The sequence below is a fragment of the Perognathus longimembris genome, chromosome 11 (genome assembly GCF_023159225.1).
Source record: "Perognathus longimembris pacificus isolate PPM17 chromosome 11, ASM2315922v1, whole genome shotgun sequence".
Lineage (NCBI taxonomy): Eukaryota > Metazoa > Chordata > Mammalia > Rodentia > Heteromyidae > Perognathus > Perognathus longimembris.
Window position 1 is genome coordinate 30,100,994 of NC_063171.1, and position 19,359 is coordinate 30,120,352.

Consider the following 19,359-nt stretch of genomic DNA (forward strand, 5'->3'; position numbering starts at 1 on the left):
TTCCCCTTGTTTATTATCCCTCATTAAATGTACATATCAACTTACTTTGCTTTCTGCTACGATACTCAAATTTCTTAAACCTAGGTCTTGTGTCTTTATTAAGTAATCTTAAAATGTTAAGGCATGTGTTTATCTTTCTCATAAAATACGTTACAAAATATGACTGAAGATAGTATTTTTCCTGTTTCTCTTATTCATGACCCTACACCATGCCCTGTGTATTGTAAGGGTTTAATAGTAGCAGTCAAGTAAAAAGAGGGCTGTATATTTTTAATAATGTGACTTTTCCCACCATACTTTCTATGAACAAGGATTTAGGAACAATCTAAATCTCTCTTTATGCACAATGTGTTTCATGCAGTCATTAATTGCTCCATAAATGGTTATTTGTAATCAGCTTTTTCCCTTGAAATGATCTTTCCTACAGTTCAGCTTTAGCTTAGGAGATGAATACAACGTATTCAAGCATTTTTGTAGAAAACATTCCTAGAGGTGAAAAGTGTAGGCAAGGAAGATGGCTGAACTATGGGGATGATTCCTTGGCCTTTTCTGGTTGTATTTGACCCATAATGATGACAGAAATAGCAATTGGGCAACACTTTCAAACTCTCATTCACTTCTTCTACAAATTTCATCAATGTGGTATTATCATGCCTGGGAACAATAATACATATGGGAACAATAAGTTCATATGTCTCCCTAGCTTTGATGCTAGATTCATGGTATACATCCTGTGCAGTTAGTTATATGGGACCACAGCTCGGAGGAACCCGGACATGGTTTAATGTTCAGTTGTCATCTTGAAATTTTAAATAATTTTTCAAGTGCCCACACTTCTGTTTTTAAATTGCATAACAAACCTCAACATATCTGCCTTTGGATACTTAAACATTTTCTCTCCTCTCATATCTATGAATGTCCTTGCTGAGCTACATGTTACATCTTGGTGTTCCTAAAACATCTCCCAGGCTTTCAGAATAAACTACTAAGTGCATTATTCAAGATAAACAATGCTCTTCATGTGTGTTAGCAAATGAATACAATGGTGTCAACATGTTTATCTTTGACTGGTGTCTGCCACTGAACTGTGGATTATATACATTTTGTTCACCTATCATCACAAACCTATGAGATAAGTACTACAATTCTGTTTTTTTTTTTTTTCTTTTTACAGATAGGAGAGCTGAGGCTGAGAAGTCAGTGAAAGGTAGGGCTCACTACTGAATCCTGATTTTTTAAATTTCAGGCTCTTTCCCATTTTGTACCTTTAGTAACCTGAGTTGGGAAAGCTGTCTCCTCAGGTCTAAGCTTTGCCCCAATGGTCCGAAGAGTGTTCCAGTTTTTACACCTTGGCCTATTGCACAGAATCAGTCAGTAGTTTGGTGAAAAGCTAGGATAGCTTGTTCTAGGCTCTTCCATGTGTTCTTCTTTGTATCTCCTAGGATCATCCATGAAACTAGACATGAGCCAGTATCATTGTTTTCACTGGGAGGGGTGGAGAAGCAGACAAAGCTTCTACAAGAACAGGTGTGCTCTGGGCTCTGGAGTCCAAAGCAATATTGAATGCACATTCCTTACTCAGCTGCACTTGTAGATATGTAGTGAGAAAGGACAGCCATTTACTTACTGTTTTCCATTTTTGACATCTGTTGTGTGCCAGGCATTGATGAGAAAATAATAATAAGGATAATAATAATAATAATAATCACAACAACAAAATAGCCTCTACTTTCCAGAAGGTCACACACTGGCAGAAAGGTGAAAACTTATAACCTTCATCTCAACATTTTGTTTACTTTCATTCTAAAGCCAAGGAGTCAGGCTGTGGAGCAAACTTAGGAAACGAGTTGAACATTATCTCTGAAGCTCATAGGACTTCTCCCTGTCTGAACCTTGTTACACACATTAAGGTCCTGGGTTTGACAGCCTGAAAATTAAGCCCATCATGATTTGCATGCTGGCTTAAGAGCAGTGTCCAACCTTAGCAACTAGAAATGCAATTTTTTTTTTAAAGTGACTTAAAGAATCATCAAGTAGCAGACAGGTTCAGCCTTGAGTTCCACCCTTACTTAGATCAAAGCTTTATAGAATCACTGGTTGTTTAACAGCCAGCAGGGTGAGAAGACCAGAATTATGCTCAGCAAATGTAGGAATGGAGCAGAGTTCTGTTTGTGTTTCCATGGTTACAGTGATAACAGCTTATATTTATAGACCTTCCATCTCCAAGGAGCTCAAAGCACTTTAGAGACACATTATCTCTATTTTACAGGAGGAAGAGAGACAAGAATACTGACAGAGAGAATGAGCTAGCAAGCAAGCAAAGAGACAGCCACAGGCACAGAGACACAGAAAACTGTGGAAAAAAGGAAAGGGGGAAAGGAAGGGAGGGAGAAAAGATAAAAGAGGGACAGAAGGACATAATGTGCTATTGTTTACCTTTCACAGATGGCACAGAGTAGAGAAGGCAATGACCCAGGGTGGTATGGCAGTGACAGATGGCAGATAGTGGATGTACCAACTGGCTCATATAACTCCTAGAATCTTTGTTGATGGCCTTAGACAGATGTCAGGACTGAACTACTATCTCATAGTCACCTGGTTCTGCTCAGTGTCGTAATGGAGATCAAATAACTCTGAAAACATCCAAGTTAGTTTGGCTCAGCTATTGTTGATTGGAAATGCAAGGGCAGTTCTTCCATGGAGATCTAGGGTTAATGTCCAAAGGCCTCAAACCAGATAGCCACCAAGCAGTCCCAGGGATGAGAGGCCTAGATGTCCTGATAACCTCACACCCAGAGGACCTACAAGAACTGGTGGAAATGATTCCCTAAAGGGAACCAATTTCCAGGACCTTTCGATGGAACGCCTCTTATGTACAGCTTCCTGTAACACAATCCTAATCTATTAGGTATATAGTGTGTGGCTATGAGTTATTTGAAACTAAGAATGACTTGTGAATCTCAAATCTTCTCTTCTCTTGTAAAATATGTACAAGAAAAACCCATGTTCTCTGGTGGAGGTCTCTCCTCTGGAAAGAGAGGGGAAAGTTGAAATGACTCTTAGGCTCCCTCATTCTGGAGGCATTCTGTCCTTACTCTACTTCAGTCAGACTCTGCTCAGTCTGATTCCCACCATTTGCTTTCATAGGCAGAAAACCCTCTCCACTACTTCACTCACTTCCTACTTAGCCTTTGAAAAAGAGGAACTATTGAACTATTCTGTCTCCCTCTATCTCTCCCCATCCCCTCCCCTCTCTTAGAGTACTCAGTTAACACAGCCAGCAATCCCCATGACAACACTGAGGGACAAGAGCCTCCCTCCCACAGGTCTTCAGTGGTCATCAAGGGAATCACAGTGTTCCAATGACGAAATCACAGTGTTACGACGACAGCCCATGACCAAAGATGTAAGCCAAACACAAACTTCTCTCTTGCCTTCCACCTATTTAAGTTTCAGGGACACTAGGCTAAGTGGCTACTAGTTTAGACATTAGCCTGTAAAATCTTAAATTTTTGACGTCGGCTTCTGACTCCCAAATCTTAAAGAAAGCAGTAAACTCTGAAGAAGGAACATTTAGCCGAAGGCCTTCTGGTTCATCAACATATCAGGCACCTGACTTGTATCATCTGTAATTAAAGGCTCACCCATCTGCAGAGAGTGAGGTAGTCTGGAGACGTGGCCAAGATGGGCTCCAGTTACACTACATTGCCATTTCTTCAGGAGGCCAATGCCCTCTTAGCTCCTGGGCTTAGGCTCCACGAGGGAAAGAGGCCTGTTTAGTTTGCCACTCCATCTATCCTCAGCCTCAAGTATAGTGCCTAGCACAGACTCAATATTTGTAAATGAGAAAAGTTCCTAAAACTCTCTTGGCTATTTCCAAGTCCCATCCCTTCTGCTCATTACAGTGTAGTATTCCATCTTTTCTCATCTTATTTTTATAGGAATTTCTAGCTGTCATTGAAGGTGGCTTTTGTAAGCCAAAAATACTACTCAATGAGTTACTATTGGATTAAAATTAATTGTCTATCTAAACCAGGTATGGTGTAGTGGTATATGTCAGAAATCCTAGCAACTAGGAGACAGAGGCAGGAAAACCACGATTTCATCACTAGCCTGGGCTACATAATGAGACTTGTTTCAAAAACAAAACAAAATTAATAGTCTATTAAAATAAAAATTAGAAAAATCATAACTTATTTTACTTTATCTTACAACTATAATTAGTTTTTAGTCAGCAGAGTAACAATTTGAAAGGGCTTATGAATAAAATTAAATACATTTAAATATTTTAAGCTGTGATTATACATCTCTCTGTAGATTATATATAATCATGTATACATATATTATAAGAATTCAATGAATAAACAATATACATGTCTGTCTGTATTAACAATACTTTCTAGAGTACTTTGATACTTACATAGACTTAAGCCTATAAATTTATAGATATATGGTTCTAGGATTTTTGTATGTTGTAACAAACTTAGTAAGAACTCTCAGCTAAAAACCATTAAATTCCACATTAAATTACTCGATATTTCAAATTGTAATTAAAATCCTTTATAAAATTGTGAAGAAGCAAATCAGAAAATATACAAGATTGTTGACATTTTGCTTTCTCAAATTTTTCTGTGGGTCCTCTCAAACCTTTCCTTACTAATTTTCCATCTTTCTGGTGTTAAGGATCATGTAGCCTAACTAAGGGAAGACCTGTGCCACAGCAGATAAGTGAAGCTATTCATGAGAAGGTTTTTGTGAGGACGTAAGCTTCTTGGTGATGGGACTTAGTGAGCCTTATTTTAATTATTATAAATTCTTAGACTTTTGTATTGTTGAGCTTGGTCTCCTGGTCTCTTGTCACCCCATCTAATTCTTTGTTTACTCAAATAAAGTCTATAGCTTTCATCCATGTTGTTCATTTGACTGGATTTTATAAATATATTTACATGTAACTCTCACTTGATAGAATCCTGAGATTGTAAACATTTTCTTGATAATAATAAATATATTTGGTCTCAATAGTGTTTTCCATTAGAAAAAAACAATTCTTTGGACCATACCCTTATAGGAACTATTTAGTGTGTAACTAGGTTGAATTTTGCCCAGCATGTCATGAAAGGATATTGACTGAGGAATCAGGGAGGGAGTCAAAGAAACATGAGGATTCCAGAATGCTTGTTGACATCTAGTAGCTATGAACTTGAAAACAGTGGTCAAAGTAGCCCCCTGATGACAATGGAAGCTAGTTTTCTACCTGTTAGCAAACAAACAGATGCAGGTTCAAATGTGATAGATTCCCCCAAAACATAAAAGCAACCATCCACCATAAATACCATCTACAGACACAGTAAGACAACTGAAACATGTGGAATGACATAAAATCCTGTATGTTAATGCAGAAGTTACCTTGCTGAGTCTTTTGAGCAGAATTTATAAAAATTATACATGGAATGGCTTGTCTATTAAGTGATCATATTCTCATATGCTCAGCTGGTTCTTGTGCTGACAGGAAAGTTTTTTTTTCCATTTTACTTTCAATATTCTATGGCTCCCAGGCCCACTATAGATAATAACCAGCCCTTACTGTGACTGTACTTTAAACTTTAGTGTACATTCACAATCATTGGGGGGGGGGGTGAATTTTAACGTTTCTGATACACAAATCCTACTCTAGAGTCATTCAGAGTCCTTGGAAGTGAAGTGTGTATATGAATCTCTTTTTCTTAAAAGCAGAATTGGCATTCAAGAATTTTCTCATATGGAAGAGTAAAATTTGATAAGGTTGATATATGTAAACATCCGTGAAAACATTACCATGGTCAAGATAGTAAACATACCCATTAAATTCCTCTTGTACAGTTTCCAAGTCTCCTTATGCCCCTTGGTAAGCCTTTCCCTTGCCTCTCATGCCACCAATAATCTGCTTTCTGCCACCGTAAGTAAGTATGCATTTCTTGAGCTTTGTATAAATGTAATCATGCAGTATGTGCTGGGTTTTAAAACAAATATGGCTTATTCCACTTGACATAGTTATTTTGAGATCCATCCATGATGTTCCATATATCTTGGGCATTTCTTTTTTTCTATTAAGGTGATTCTGCCTTTACTATTCTTTTAAAAATATATTTATTGTAAAGGTTATGAACAAGGGGGTTACAGTTACATATGTAAGGTAATGAAGTAAGGTAATGAGTACATTTCTTTTTAAACAGTTATCTCGTCCCTCTTATTCTCCCACATACTCCTCCCCACTCCCCTTACTACCAAGTTGTAAAGTTCATTTCCAGCAGTTTCTCTTATCATTTTTGTATTAGTTCATCCTTTGTTCCAATGTTTTTGTGATTCCCTTTCCCTTCCATGGATCAGATAAATTTATATATAAGAAAACTAAAGAGAAAACTAAAACAGAAAAAAATAGAAGTAACGGCATACAAAACATAGTAAGAACCTCTTGTTTCCAGTTCTTGGAGTTCATTTTGATATGCTTCATTACATATGGTCCTATGCACCTAGCGATTGGGCTATTACAACCTTCATTTCTTTGGGCCTGGCTTCCTTTGCTTAATATAATTTTTTCCAGGTCTTTTCATTTTCTTATGAATGGAGCAATGCCATTCTTTCTGATGGAAGCATAGAACTCCATTGTGTATTCATTTACTGAGCGGTATTTGGGTTGGTTCCATATCTTCACTGTGGTAAATAATACTGCAGTGAACATGGTTGTGCTCGTAGCTTTAGTATAATCCCTCTCTTGTTTGTGGTGCTTTGGGTAAATGCTCAGGAGTGGGATGGTTGGGAGCTCTTGTTTAATCCTTTGAGGAAACTCCATACTGCTATCTAGAGTGGTTAAACAAGTTTATACCCTCACCAACAGTTTAGTAGCATTCCCTTTCATAGACATTTCTTTCCTTTTTAAAGTTTTTTGTTGTTGTTGTTGTTGTTATTGTGGTTAGGATACCTTAGCCATACAAGGGGAGATTTCATCATGACATTTTCATGCATGACTGCAATGTATTCAAATCAACCAATAGTCTCTCTTACCCCTCCTCTCTTACTAACACAGTTTCAATGTTCTGTTTTCATACTTACTGACAAATCTATTTGAACTGTTCTATTTCATGATGGTTCATTTTCTTTTGAACTCATTTTTTCTTACCTCTTTGTTGCCAGATGTAAAACAACTATCTGAGCCCTATGTTTCAGATGCTCTTAGCATCTCATCCATGAAAGTGCTGAGGAATTATGCAGGCTGACTCAGTGTAGAACATAGGAAAGCTGTAGTTGACCTAGGCTCATATGCTCTATGCATTAAATGGGTGTAGGAAGTATCTTATATTGTTCTGTCCCAATTGTCTCTTCTCCAACACTTTCAGTGTCTTCACACTTCATACTTGGAAGACTGGGACACAGAATATGGTGCTTTAGAGGTAAAGAGTAGCTGTCCTTCCTCCCATGGTTCAGTCTTACTGGGTTTTGTGTATCTTTCATTCCTGGTCACTGGAGTCAGCAAAGCTGGCATGCACCAGGTTCTCACCACCCTGCTGTTTACTTGCCAAAAATAGTTCTGCAATTGGACTTGAATTTGGAAAATCCTTTACAAATAAAATTTCTTTGGTCAACATTTTAATTTCTCCAATCCAGGTAGGATGTGCTATTCTTCTGGCTAACAGTTCCCATTACTTAAGAAATGGAAATTCCAACAGATCTATTTCAGGCCCTGGCTTCATCAAAGACCCTTAATTTGAGCACCTTGTAAAGACTCCAAACACAGAGCATTCATGGGATAAAGATGTTTGAGATTTTCACCGAAGGAACTTCTTACTTCTCAAGGCCTTTGATTAAGGGAGGAGGAGGCCTAGTATGTCATTTACTCTCTAACAAATCTGTTTTCCTGTTCCATTCTCAGCCATAGAATCATTTGAAAAGTGTCATTTTTGAGGAACTGCTCAGATCACTAGAAGGCGAAATGGTCCATATCTTTATACTATGGCAAACATTTTGGGTAAGGAAATTTTAGGTAGTTTTTTTTGTAACTATCTCCCAATAGTTTTCCAAAAGAGTTACCATTCAATAAAGCATCTTGATCATGTTTATAGAGGGAAGCAAATTACTAACAATATATCTTGTGAATAAATACAGATATGTACATACTGTCTCTCTTATATTACTGATGTCCTGCTTTTAAAAATATTTATTTATTGCCAAAGTAATGTACAAAGGGGTTACAGTTTCATACGTAAGGCAGTGAATACATTTCTTATCAAACTTGTTACCTCCTCCTTCATTTTTCTCCCACCTTCTCCCCTCCTTGGCTCCCTCCCCATCCTCCTCTGAGTTGTACATTTGGTTTACTGCATACTGTCTCGTAAGTATTGCTATTGCATTGGTTCGCCTGTTACCCTTTCTGTCTCCATTTTTGTGTTCCCCTTCCCTAGTTCTGATAAGCATACATACAATACCCAGTGAGCCAAAGTCAGTTACAGTGACATCAGGGGTAAAGCCGTGGGGAAGAAAGGCAAAAGAAAATGGCATAATTTCATATGGTATGTTGAAAATAACAACAAAGATAAACCACTTATTTCCAAGTCTTGTAGTTAATTTTACTTAGCATATTCTTATGTGGTCATATGTACATTGCTATTGAGCTATTATGCTCCTCTGCTAGGACTATGCTAGACAAGTTCTAATTGTTTCCAATGAGTGAAACCCAGAATTTATGTTTCTGTGGGTCTGGCTCACTTCAGTTAGTATGATTTTTTCTAAGTTTTTCCTTTTCCTCACAAATGGGGCAAAGTCATTCTTTCTAATAGAAATATAGAATTCCATTGTGTATATGTACCACATGTTCTTGATCCATTCATCTACTGAGGGGGCATCTGGGTTGGTTCCATATTTTATTTTAGCAATGGTGATTTGTGCTGTGATAATCATAGCTGTGCTGGTACCTTTAGTGTAATCTTGCTTGTAATCTTTTGGGTAAATGTCCAAAAACAGGGTTGCTGGGTCATAGGGGAGCTCTATGTTTAGCCTTTTCATGAACCTCCACAGTGCTTTCCAGAGTGGTTGAACAAATTTTCACTTCCACCAACAGTGTAGTAGGGTTCCCTTTTGGTCACATCCCCATCAGCATCTCTTGTTGTTAGTTTTCTTGATAATGGACCTTTTTTATTTTATATATATATATATATATATATATATATATATATATATTATCAAACTGACTTACAGAGAGGTTACAGTTTCATACATTAGGCATTGAATACATTTCTTGTACTGTTTGTTACCTCGTCCCTCATTCCCCCCTCCCCCCTCCCTCTTTCCCTTTCCCCCTCCCCATGAGTTGTTCAGTTCATTTACACCAAACAGTTTTGCAAGTATTGCTTTTGTAGTTGTTTGTCCTTTTTTACCCTGTGTCTCTCGATTTTGGTATTCGCTTCCAATTTCCTAGTTCTAATACCAGTATACCCGGTTTCCTATATACTCAGTTAAGATACAGAGAAAGTGTAGATACAATCACAGGAAGGTGCTACAAGAAGATCATCAATAATAGAGGCTGCAGTTACATATGGCATGTTGAAAGTAGTTACAACTGTGATATAACAATCGTTTCCATAACATGGAGTTCATTTCACTTAGCATTATCTTATGTGTCCGTAAGGATATAGCTATTGGGCTCCTGTGATCCTCTGCTGTGACTTGCCTAAACCTGTGCTAATTATTCCCTATAAGGGAGACCATAGATAGAGTCCACGTTTCTTTGGGTCTGGCTCACTTCACTTAGTATAACTTTTTCCAAGTCCTTCCATCTCCTTACAAGTGGGGCAATGTCATTCTTTCTGATAGAGGCATAAAATTGCAGATAATGGATATTCTTACTAGGGTGAGGTGGAATCTCAGTATTATTGTAAAGGTGATATACAGAGGCATTACAGTTACAGAAATAAGGTAATGAGTACATTTCTTTTTGAACAGTGTTACCCATACCTTCATTTTTTCCCGCTTTACCCCTGCCCCAAATCCCCTTGTCCCCAAGTTGTAAAGCTCATTTCCAACCTGGTGTCTAATGAGTATCACTGTTGCATTGGTTCACCCACAGAAACAACAGGACTAAGGGTGATGTCATGCTTTTGTTAATAATAACAATGACCATCCTTTGGGTATGTTTATTGAAACTACAGAATTAAGAAGGATTTGTTTACTCCTTGGTTTATACAATAAATGGTAGGATATCTTTGACAAAAGAAAGAAAACAGTCATACCTTAGAAAGACTGTTAGCTTGAATAAGTCATGAAAATGAAATCGAAAAATCAGTGAGATTTATTGGCTGATTTATTGTTAGTAGACATTGACCTTTTTATAGACTTAAATTTTAACTTTTATATGAATATGTTGAGGGCAAAGTACAGAATCCAAGTGTGCATCAGGATCCCGGCATGATCGAATATCACAGTTCTGAGAGTCAAGAGCTGGAATTTTACTATTGCTTTAGTTGCTAACCGGAATTTAGTTGTTAACTGGAATTCTACTATCACTTTAGGTGTTAACTACTGACCTTAGGCAAAATGTAAAGAAAAGTATATCTGGATCTCAGTTTCTGCAGAATGAGGAAATTGTATGAGCTAATTTAATAGTTTCCTTATAGCTTAAATATTTTGCATTTTATAGTTAAAAATTCATTTTGTCAACCATTTAACAAACGAAGCCTACAGAATAATAATGATTGTAATCAGTGAATACCAGCACCGTGAGGGAGATACTTTGTTCATAGGTCACATGCTTTCTTAATACTCTGATGCCATGTCAGTGGTGAACCTAAAATTTGTTATGTTCCCACCTTCCATTCTCTTTAGACAAATATTTGTTGAAATTTTAAGCTTAACCATTATCACAAAGTCACTGAACAGAGTTACAGTCTGATTTTATCAGTCTGCTCATACTGCCTGAAAATAACTAGATCTATATTTCTAGGCCTGGCAGGTCAAGCTGGCCTCCACAAAGGCCATCACATAAAAATCCATCAAACCACAGTAATTTCCTAATTTCTCCTTAGGATGGAGATACTTTGATCATGTGTAAGTAGATGTTAATTTGAAATATAAGCATTGTAGCAAGATATTTTGAAAAATATTAGGTAATTTTGAAAATTACTACACAATTTTCTTACTGACAGTTGTTACCTTTAAAACCTACCTAGGAAGTAAACTATTTTAACAATAACCTATCTGGACACTAGCTTCTTTATTTATTTGTGCCAGTACTTTAGGGGTTGAAGTCAGGGACTGAGCACTGTCCCTTAGTTTTTTCACAGTCTCTTCTCCAACCCCTTCAGTGGCTTTGAAAGACTGTAGATCTCAGCATTCTGAGTAGCTATGATTCCAGGTATAAGCCACTGGTGCCCATTTTTTAAAAAATCAATGTGTATTATATGTTAAAATTTATGAAGTCTTCTTTTGTCAAATGGTATGAATTAGTTTTTGGAGAGAAGATCTTTACCAAAAGTTTGTCTTTTCTGTCACCTTCAGTATCAAGTTATAACTAACCCCCTGTGGCAAATAGAGACAAGAAGGACATTAGGTAATGTTAAGAGGACAGACCTCTGGCACAAAAACTTCCATGAGCACCAAAACCTGCTTTAGGCACATAGATCAATGATATTGACCTTGGCAATGTCTCTACCATGTCAGGGCAATAAAGTTAACTGACATTGAAAATTGAATTAATTACACAACCCAGTTCCCTCTGGCCCTCCTTTTTTGATTTGGGTCATAGTTTAGTCTTGTCTGGCTGTATGTTGGATGACTTTTTCTTCTATTCATCTGTACACATCCCCCGTGTGTGTGTGTGTGTGTGTGTGTGTGTGTGTGTGTGTGCGTGCCGATATTGGGGCTTGAACTTATAGCTTCATATTTGTTAGGCAGGTACTCTAGCACTGAAACCATGCCTCAGCCTTTTTTCTTCTAGTTGTTTTGGGGGCTCTGGCCTGAATTATGATCCTCCTATTTATGCTTCCCACTGTAGCTAGAAGGCCAGATATATACTACACCATACAGCTATCAGTTGAGATGAGGTTCTGAGAATGGCCTTGAGATGGCCTCGCACCTTGGTCATCCCAAACTCTGCCCTTTGAGTAGCTAGGATTACAGGAGTGAGCCTCCAGAGCCATATCCATTCTCTCCTCCTCTCCCCCTTCCCCCTCCCCCGCCCCCTCTGCTTTCTCTCTCTTTGCCAATCCTGGGATTGGAATTCAGGGAAGGCCTGGGCACTGTCCCTGAGCTTCTTTTGCTCATGGCAAGCACTCTACCACTAAGCCACATTCCCAGCCCCAACCATCTCTTCTTCATCTCTGGGCCAAGACCTGGGCAAGCCCACTCCTGGGAGAGTCAGGCTTCCTGAGGACACCACCCTTGTTGGCACTTAAACTTGTCTGTTTAAGGAAAAGTGAACTTCTGTTTACTCTGTAAAGCGTATCCAATAGTGTTCTGACCACAGTCATGATCTGACTTTTATGTGTTTCCTTAGGATGCCTGAGAAAATCATTCAAACAAGTGTATGTTTTTTGGCCTATCAGGTCAGCCTGGGCTCTAAAATGATGCAGTACTGCATTCTGGATTCAGACATGTGCTTATCCAGTTTGTTGCGGGGGGGGGGGGGGGGAGTGTTTAACATGGATCCAGTTGTATAGAAACTACTATAGGGGAAATGTTTAGCAGCTGTTTGGACAACTCATAGGACATCTCTTAACCTTGTACACCTTACAGGTGGCAGTACAGGTGTGCCCAGTGAATGGTGGAAAGGAGTACCAAGGCCTGCCAAAACTTGAACTGAAGGTCAAGAGCAGGGAAAGATATGAGTTTTTCAGCTGAACACTAAAATGTTTCCTATAGAGCTATTCATTACAGGTAAGGAGGCAGTCCCTGAAAGGGTAAGTGGCTGCCCATAGACACATGGCTAATTAAGGTCATAAACAATTCTGAGACCCAAGTTCCTTGACTTGTAGTTTCTAGACCAAGGGTCCTACTCAGAGCCTCAATCCTGACTTTGGGCAAGCTGCCTCTCTGGGCTCCAGTTTCATTCCCTTCAAATGGATTGACACTTGGCCTAGTTGATCCTGGTTGAGAGCTCAGGCACCTAAGAGAAAGGTGTGCACTGGTGTTTTTGTTTCTAGAAGGTATGTTCTGAAAGGTTGATTTTCTCCAGATGCACTTGCTGTCTTTGTTTGGCTCTTGGATGGAAACTACTGTTTCCTGATCAGAATTGATTAGAGGTAATTTTATACAAGTTTCAGCAATCAGCTAAATTCTCTAAGCATATAGGATCTGCCCTTTCAAGTTGTTCCCAAATAGTTGAGAAGGTGACTTTATTCTGTGAAACTGGAAAACCACTTCACAGAGCCAAGCCTTTCTTGATGTGATTGAGATGAATAGTTTGATTAGGATGTTGCAAAAGAACAATGCTTGGAATGTTTTCTAATTTAGCAATCCAAAAGTTGGAATTAATGTGAACTCTGAACAGAGAACACAAGGCAATAGTTACCTTGTCGGTTCTTTACATTCTGTGTGGCTTTTCATTGATATAATAAATAATTGCAATTCAATTTATGCACATCTGTTGTACCAGATTTCAGGTCATTAAGGCCATATAGTATAGGGCTCTCTTTAGCTCAGGTATATCACATTTACCACATAGGAACCACAGTCCTAATGATTTCTGTTTTCTCCCATTTTTAATTCATTGAAAGATTATTTTGAGCCAGGCACCTGTGGTTCACACCTAGATTCTCAGAAGGCTGAGATCTGGAGGATGGAGGTTGTGGCCAGCTCTGGCAGAAAAGTCTGAGAGACTTTGTCTCCAAAAATAGCCATAAAAATGAGGACAGGAGCTATGGCTCAAGTGGTACAACACCAGGCTAACCAGTTCAAGCTTCATAATTGAAACGCTAATACTACCAACATTTTAAAAAATTATACATGTAATATATGTACATGGAATTATTATACCACTCAGACAACTACACTTATCATCTTGTCCATTCCTACTGTATATCCTAGGTAATTGTAATATTACTATACTCATAAAAATACTACTGCATAATACTAAAAGGATGAACAATAACAATATTATTCATGATGTTTTATACATCTTTTTTACAACCTGCATTAATTTATTAATATGTTAGGAATAGCTTTCCATGCTGATTATTATTAATTTAAAATACTATTATAGCAGGTAGCCAAAATGTATAATTACATATTTATTATTTACTTCAGTAATGTGCCATTGGAAGATTGTTTTCAACTTTTTATCTATTGCAAATGGCATTTCAGTGTGTATTGATAAAAATAAATCTTCATGCAGGTTCTTAGCTGTTTTCTTATTGTGAATGTCTGAAGTGAAATTGATTGGCCACAAAGCATATTTACTTTAAGACTCTTGGTACATACCACCCAACTGCCCTGAAGATTGTACCCCAGAATCTGTCAGTGATTACCTTTCTCTGCTTCCTAATAGCCAAGTACATTATAATTTCAATTGACAATTTATCAGTTTATCAGTTTATCATTATACAGTTCACAAACCATAACATTTGCTACTGTAAGAGAACAGGTTAATGTTTTAACATTTTAATGCATTTATACAGTTGTAAAAATATCACCTCAATCCAGTTTCAAAATATTTCCATCTCTAAAAGTGTCCCTAGGCATTATTTCTTGTTTTACTGAGATATAATTGAATGCCATGAAATGGTCTGAATTTAACTCAATCAGTGTCAGGAGTGCATTTCAAGACATAGGATACTTCAGTCATCCTGGAACATTTCCTCATGCTCTTTCCCATTGAAAATATATGTCCCAGCCATCACAGGGGATCATACGAAGATAGTCACAGACAGAAGAAGGTTAATAAGGAGATTTATTATTGGGGCCATATCTCCCACGGGAGAGGGAACAACATGGTGTCTGCACCTTATCCAGGTGGCAGCTTCTCTGGGGCTAAAGGGGAAGTAGGTAGGTCCTAATAGTGAATGGAAGTAGCCCATTTGGTATGGGTATATCTGGGGGCTAATTGGAGGAGCTGAGGACCTGAGGCACGGGAAATGCTAACATTCCCCCATTTGTTGTTTATTAATAACTGGGGAGGGGTACCAGGCTGGGAGTATGGGCGGAGGTTGTTACTTCTGGAGCTACTTCCTGCTGTAAAGGGGTAAGTAGTCAGGGCTCCCTGATTCATCATTTGGCTGGGTACCATCCAAGAAGTATTTTCTTAACAGTTTGGTTGGTGAAGGTCTTCATCATTTCCATGAGAATGGCTATCAGAGCCCATGGGTGTCATGGTCTCCTCTGGCTACCTCCTGCAGCTTGGGCACAAGCTTGGGCTCTGGGGCTGGGGTCTTCAGGATCCAGATCTGTGCTGGACAGAGCAGTGTAAGTGAAGCCTTCAGTTGCCCATAGTAACAGGATGGCCTTGAACCACAAGTTCCCAGGTGGCATCCTGGGTGAGGGATGTTATCCTGTTAAAAGAGACTTTTGAAAAGGTCAGGCAAAAGGCTGACAAGTTTACAAGACCAGTTAACATAAATGACATGGGAGAACACACCCTGGCCATAAGCCAGAAAAGTTCCATTTGGAGCATAACCCAATTGTGGCCCATTTCAAGGAAGGAGGAATAACTGGACTGGGGGCATGAAGGGAGTGTTTAGGGGTATTTGGGGGTGGGGGCAACTGAGTAGTGGACTGGTTGGGAGTAACCAGTCAGGCTAATATATATACAAACAACAAAGGCAAGAATGCAAGTTCCTGTCCAGATAGAAAATGGACAGGTATGGACATTAGGTGGGCAAGAAACTATTCCTCTTGATCTTCCGGCTCTGATTAATTTTGAAAGGGCAAGTTTAAATGGACTCCATTTAAGATGAGACTTCATCTCCTCTTACTCCTCTCCATGGTTCCTTGTTGTCAGGATTGACCTCATACTGAAGGTCTAGGTGCTCATTGCTTGGATAACTTGTCCCAGTTGGCATTCACAGGGTTTGAACTCAAGACCTGGGCACTGTCCCTGGGCACTGCTGCTGGAGGTTAGCACTCTACCACTTGAGCCACAGTGCCGCTTCCAGCATTTGGCTGGTTACTATGATATGAGTCTCTTGAGCCAAGCTTCCAGTCTGGCTCTGCTGGCTAATTGGGAGATGGAGCCTGAGCAGGAGTGCTCTAGGCCTGTTAAAATCTTCACAGAAACACCACTAGTGATTCCTAGATATGGCTAAGCTAGACTGGCACAGGGAGACACCCATGGTGAGGGATGCACTTCATTTGTTCCCTGAGCAGTCTCCCATGAAAGAGAGACAAAATGAGGAATCACTAGTAGTGAAACCAGGCAATTTGAGAACAGACTCTGGAAGCAGCTTAGCCACAGACCTGCACAGTCCACGAAGCTAGTACACATGTCAACCTTCATCCTGACTCACTACTAACTGCATCCTGTTGGGGGCTGTCCTTCCCCCCCAGCCCAGGGACAATGGGAAGGAGCCCCTCCCACCTTCCAGCTGTTCCTATAAAGCAAAATATCAATCCTGGGTCAGGAAAATCAAGGTCAGCAGCCACATTTGCACACTCATTCCAAAATGACTCTGGTCCCTTGATCTTAAAGAGTTTATGAGAACACAGGAGAGAAAATGGAGAAGCAAAATCTTAGTCTATACCAAAGAATTGTCAGGATCAGATGTACACTTGACTTTTAGCATAGATGGACATAAAGAACAACACGCTGGTTTTACATCCATGTACTTATACCATGTGCTGCATATTTGAACCTTTTTGAGTTTTTATTTTTAGACACACTTGCTTACACCCAAACATGATCAGTTTGGGTTTAAAACCTGGGGTTTTTCTTTTGGCTTGGAGTCTGGTGATTGGAGCCAGGATTGCCTCCAGGCTGTTTACTGTGACTCCACCCACAGGCTGCAAGGATCAGTTTAACACAAGACTTTAAAGTAAGCTAAAATAGTAGTCCAAAGCAAGTGATTTTGAAACCATGATGCCAGTTTTTACGTATTTTACAGACAGACAGACAGACACTTGTGCACAAGCTTTGGGGCACACTTAGATTTTTTTTTTAATTGGCCATGTAAGTTTTCTGGAATTCCAGTGGCAAAATGACATTATTTTGCCCATATTTTAGAACCATGTGGTCAGTTAGAAAACAAAAACTTTTCCAGAAAACAAAAATTTTCACAGATTATACAGTGAGGAAACAGAGAAGCCACATTTTGAGAAACCAATTCCACTCCAATGGGGAGCTGAAGTGGGATGCTATGACCAGAGAAGGTCCAGGAGATGGGAGACAGGACACGAACAGAACACAGACACATGGCATGGCGTAATGGTGGTGGCAGAGCTGGTCAGAGCCTTAACAGGGCCACAGCAATATGGCTTCACCTTTGAATATTTGAATTGCAAGGTGGCAGTTACAGAGTTCAGGGTGGCAGCAGAGTTACAGGGAGCTTGAGTTTCCACATCCCCACCCTGCCTCTAGTAATTTGGCACGCCCATTACCTGGGGAGGGGGTGGGACTCCACCTCCAAGAGTTTTTTGGTTTTTTTTAAACCTTGAGGGACCAAGATGACGCTGTTAAAACCAATTCTATTGTCTACCATGTGGTCAATGCTAGAGAAAACTTAGGATTTAGCCAACAACAAGCAGAATTTAACAGAATCTCCAAGCTTTACAAACATCAATAACAAGAACAGAAAACCTTCCTTTGTGTCTTTCAAAGCAGATGTTAAACAAATATTGGTACCTTTGGAAGCTAGTACCAGCCCATCCTATATCACAGGCAGGAAGGCAGGCAGGCAGGTAGAGTTTAGAGAGAGGCAGAGAGAGGAAGAGAGAGAAAGAGAGAGAGAGAGAGAGAGAGAGTGAGTTCCATCAGCCCAAGCACTCATAGAAGTTATTTAAGTCCTGTAAAATATAAGGGGTCCAATGTCCCATGAAGGGGTCATATGGAGTTCCAAATTTGGGGCCAAATTTGATTGCATGAGGCTAAAGATTGGGCTCAAACTTGAGCAGCTTTCCTGAAGCATTTTAGACTGGGCCCCACCCTTGATGATTGAGTGACCAGCAGAGCTGAACTAGAGATACCCACCAGCGTCCCAGTGAGGCTCTGTTCAATTGACTCCAAAATGGAGTTGACTGTGAGGGAATACACAGCTAATTGGAGTGTCACACCAATTGCTGATTCCCTTGACCTAGCCTGGTGGCTTATGGTCCCTGGGAGTGGGGCTTAGAACTTGGCACCAAGATTTTTGTCAGTGCGGCCCAGCTGCCTTGGCCCAGTGGCCTTATGGAAAATTGGATCCGAGCCCTCGGCTAATGGTCCCTCACCCTGGTTGGAGGTTCAAGTCCATCATAGTTTTGGTGGATGGAAGTAGAGTGCTCGGTTAGGAGAAGGTTACCTCGGTGGGGCTGGGAATATGGCCTAGTGGCAAGAGTGCTTGCCTCCTACACATGAAGCTCTCAGTTCGATTCCCCAGCACCACATATATGGAAAAAAGCCAGAAGGGGCGCTGTGGCTCAGGTAGCAGAGTGCTAGCCTTGAGCAGGAAGAAGCCAGGGAGGGTGCTCAGGCCCTGAGTCCAAGGCCCAGGACTGGCCAAAAAAAAAAAAAAAAAAAAAAAAAGGTTACCTCGGTGGTCCTCTGGGTGGGCTTAGGAAAGCAAAATAGGTCCCAGAGGCAGCTTGGACCCCCCCAGAAATGGGGGAGCAAATCCACCGGGGAAGCTATCCTGGGTTAAGCACCAATCAAAAGATATGTCACAGCCATCCCAGGGGATAGTCACAGACAGGAGAAGAAGGTTCATAAGGAGGTTTATTAGTGGGGCCATATCTCCCACGGGAGAGGGAACAATGTGGTGTCTGCACCTTATCCAGGTGGCAGCTTCTCTGGGGCTAAAGATTTGTATTACTGAGGGCCCTAGGATTTCATGAAAGAAAAATAAATTGAATACTATACAATATCTATAATCTTCTTGAGTTTTATCCACTAGTATATATCGGGAGTTTGTTACATTTTATTGCTGTGTATTATTCTATCATATGAGTGTGTTAGGATTTTTATCCATTCTTCTGTTGAACATCTGGATGGTCTCCAACTTGGCTACTATGAATAAAGCTGTACAAACTCTATTGAAACATTGCTCAGACAAATTCAGACAAATTTTATTCAGGAAAATACTTCTATTTTTTCTTGGCTGTATAGTTAGGAGTTAGAATTATGTGGTTATAAAGTAGATGCCCATTTTAACTGTTTATAAAAGTGGCTACACTGTTTTCCAAAGTGGTTATACTAAATTATATGCTAGCCAG

The 19,359-nt window shown here is 39.6% G+C and overlaps 1 long non-coding RNA gene across 1 annotated transcript; it reads left to right on the forward strand.

Annotated features, from left to right (window-relative positions):
- The first annotated feature begins 225 nt into the window (after window positions 1-225).
- On the forward strand, window positions 226-16,422 carry LOC125360112. The gene is made up of 3 exons (XR_007212654.1): window positions 226-3,267; window positions 7,249-7,259; window positions 16,412-16,422. It is a non-coding gene; the product is annotated as an uncharacterized LOC125360112 (long non-coding RNA).
- Window positions 16,423-19,359: the final 2,937 nt, after the last annotated feature.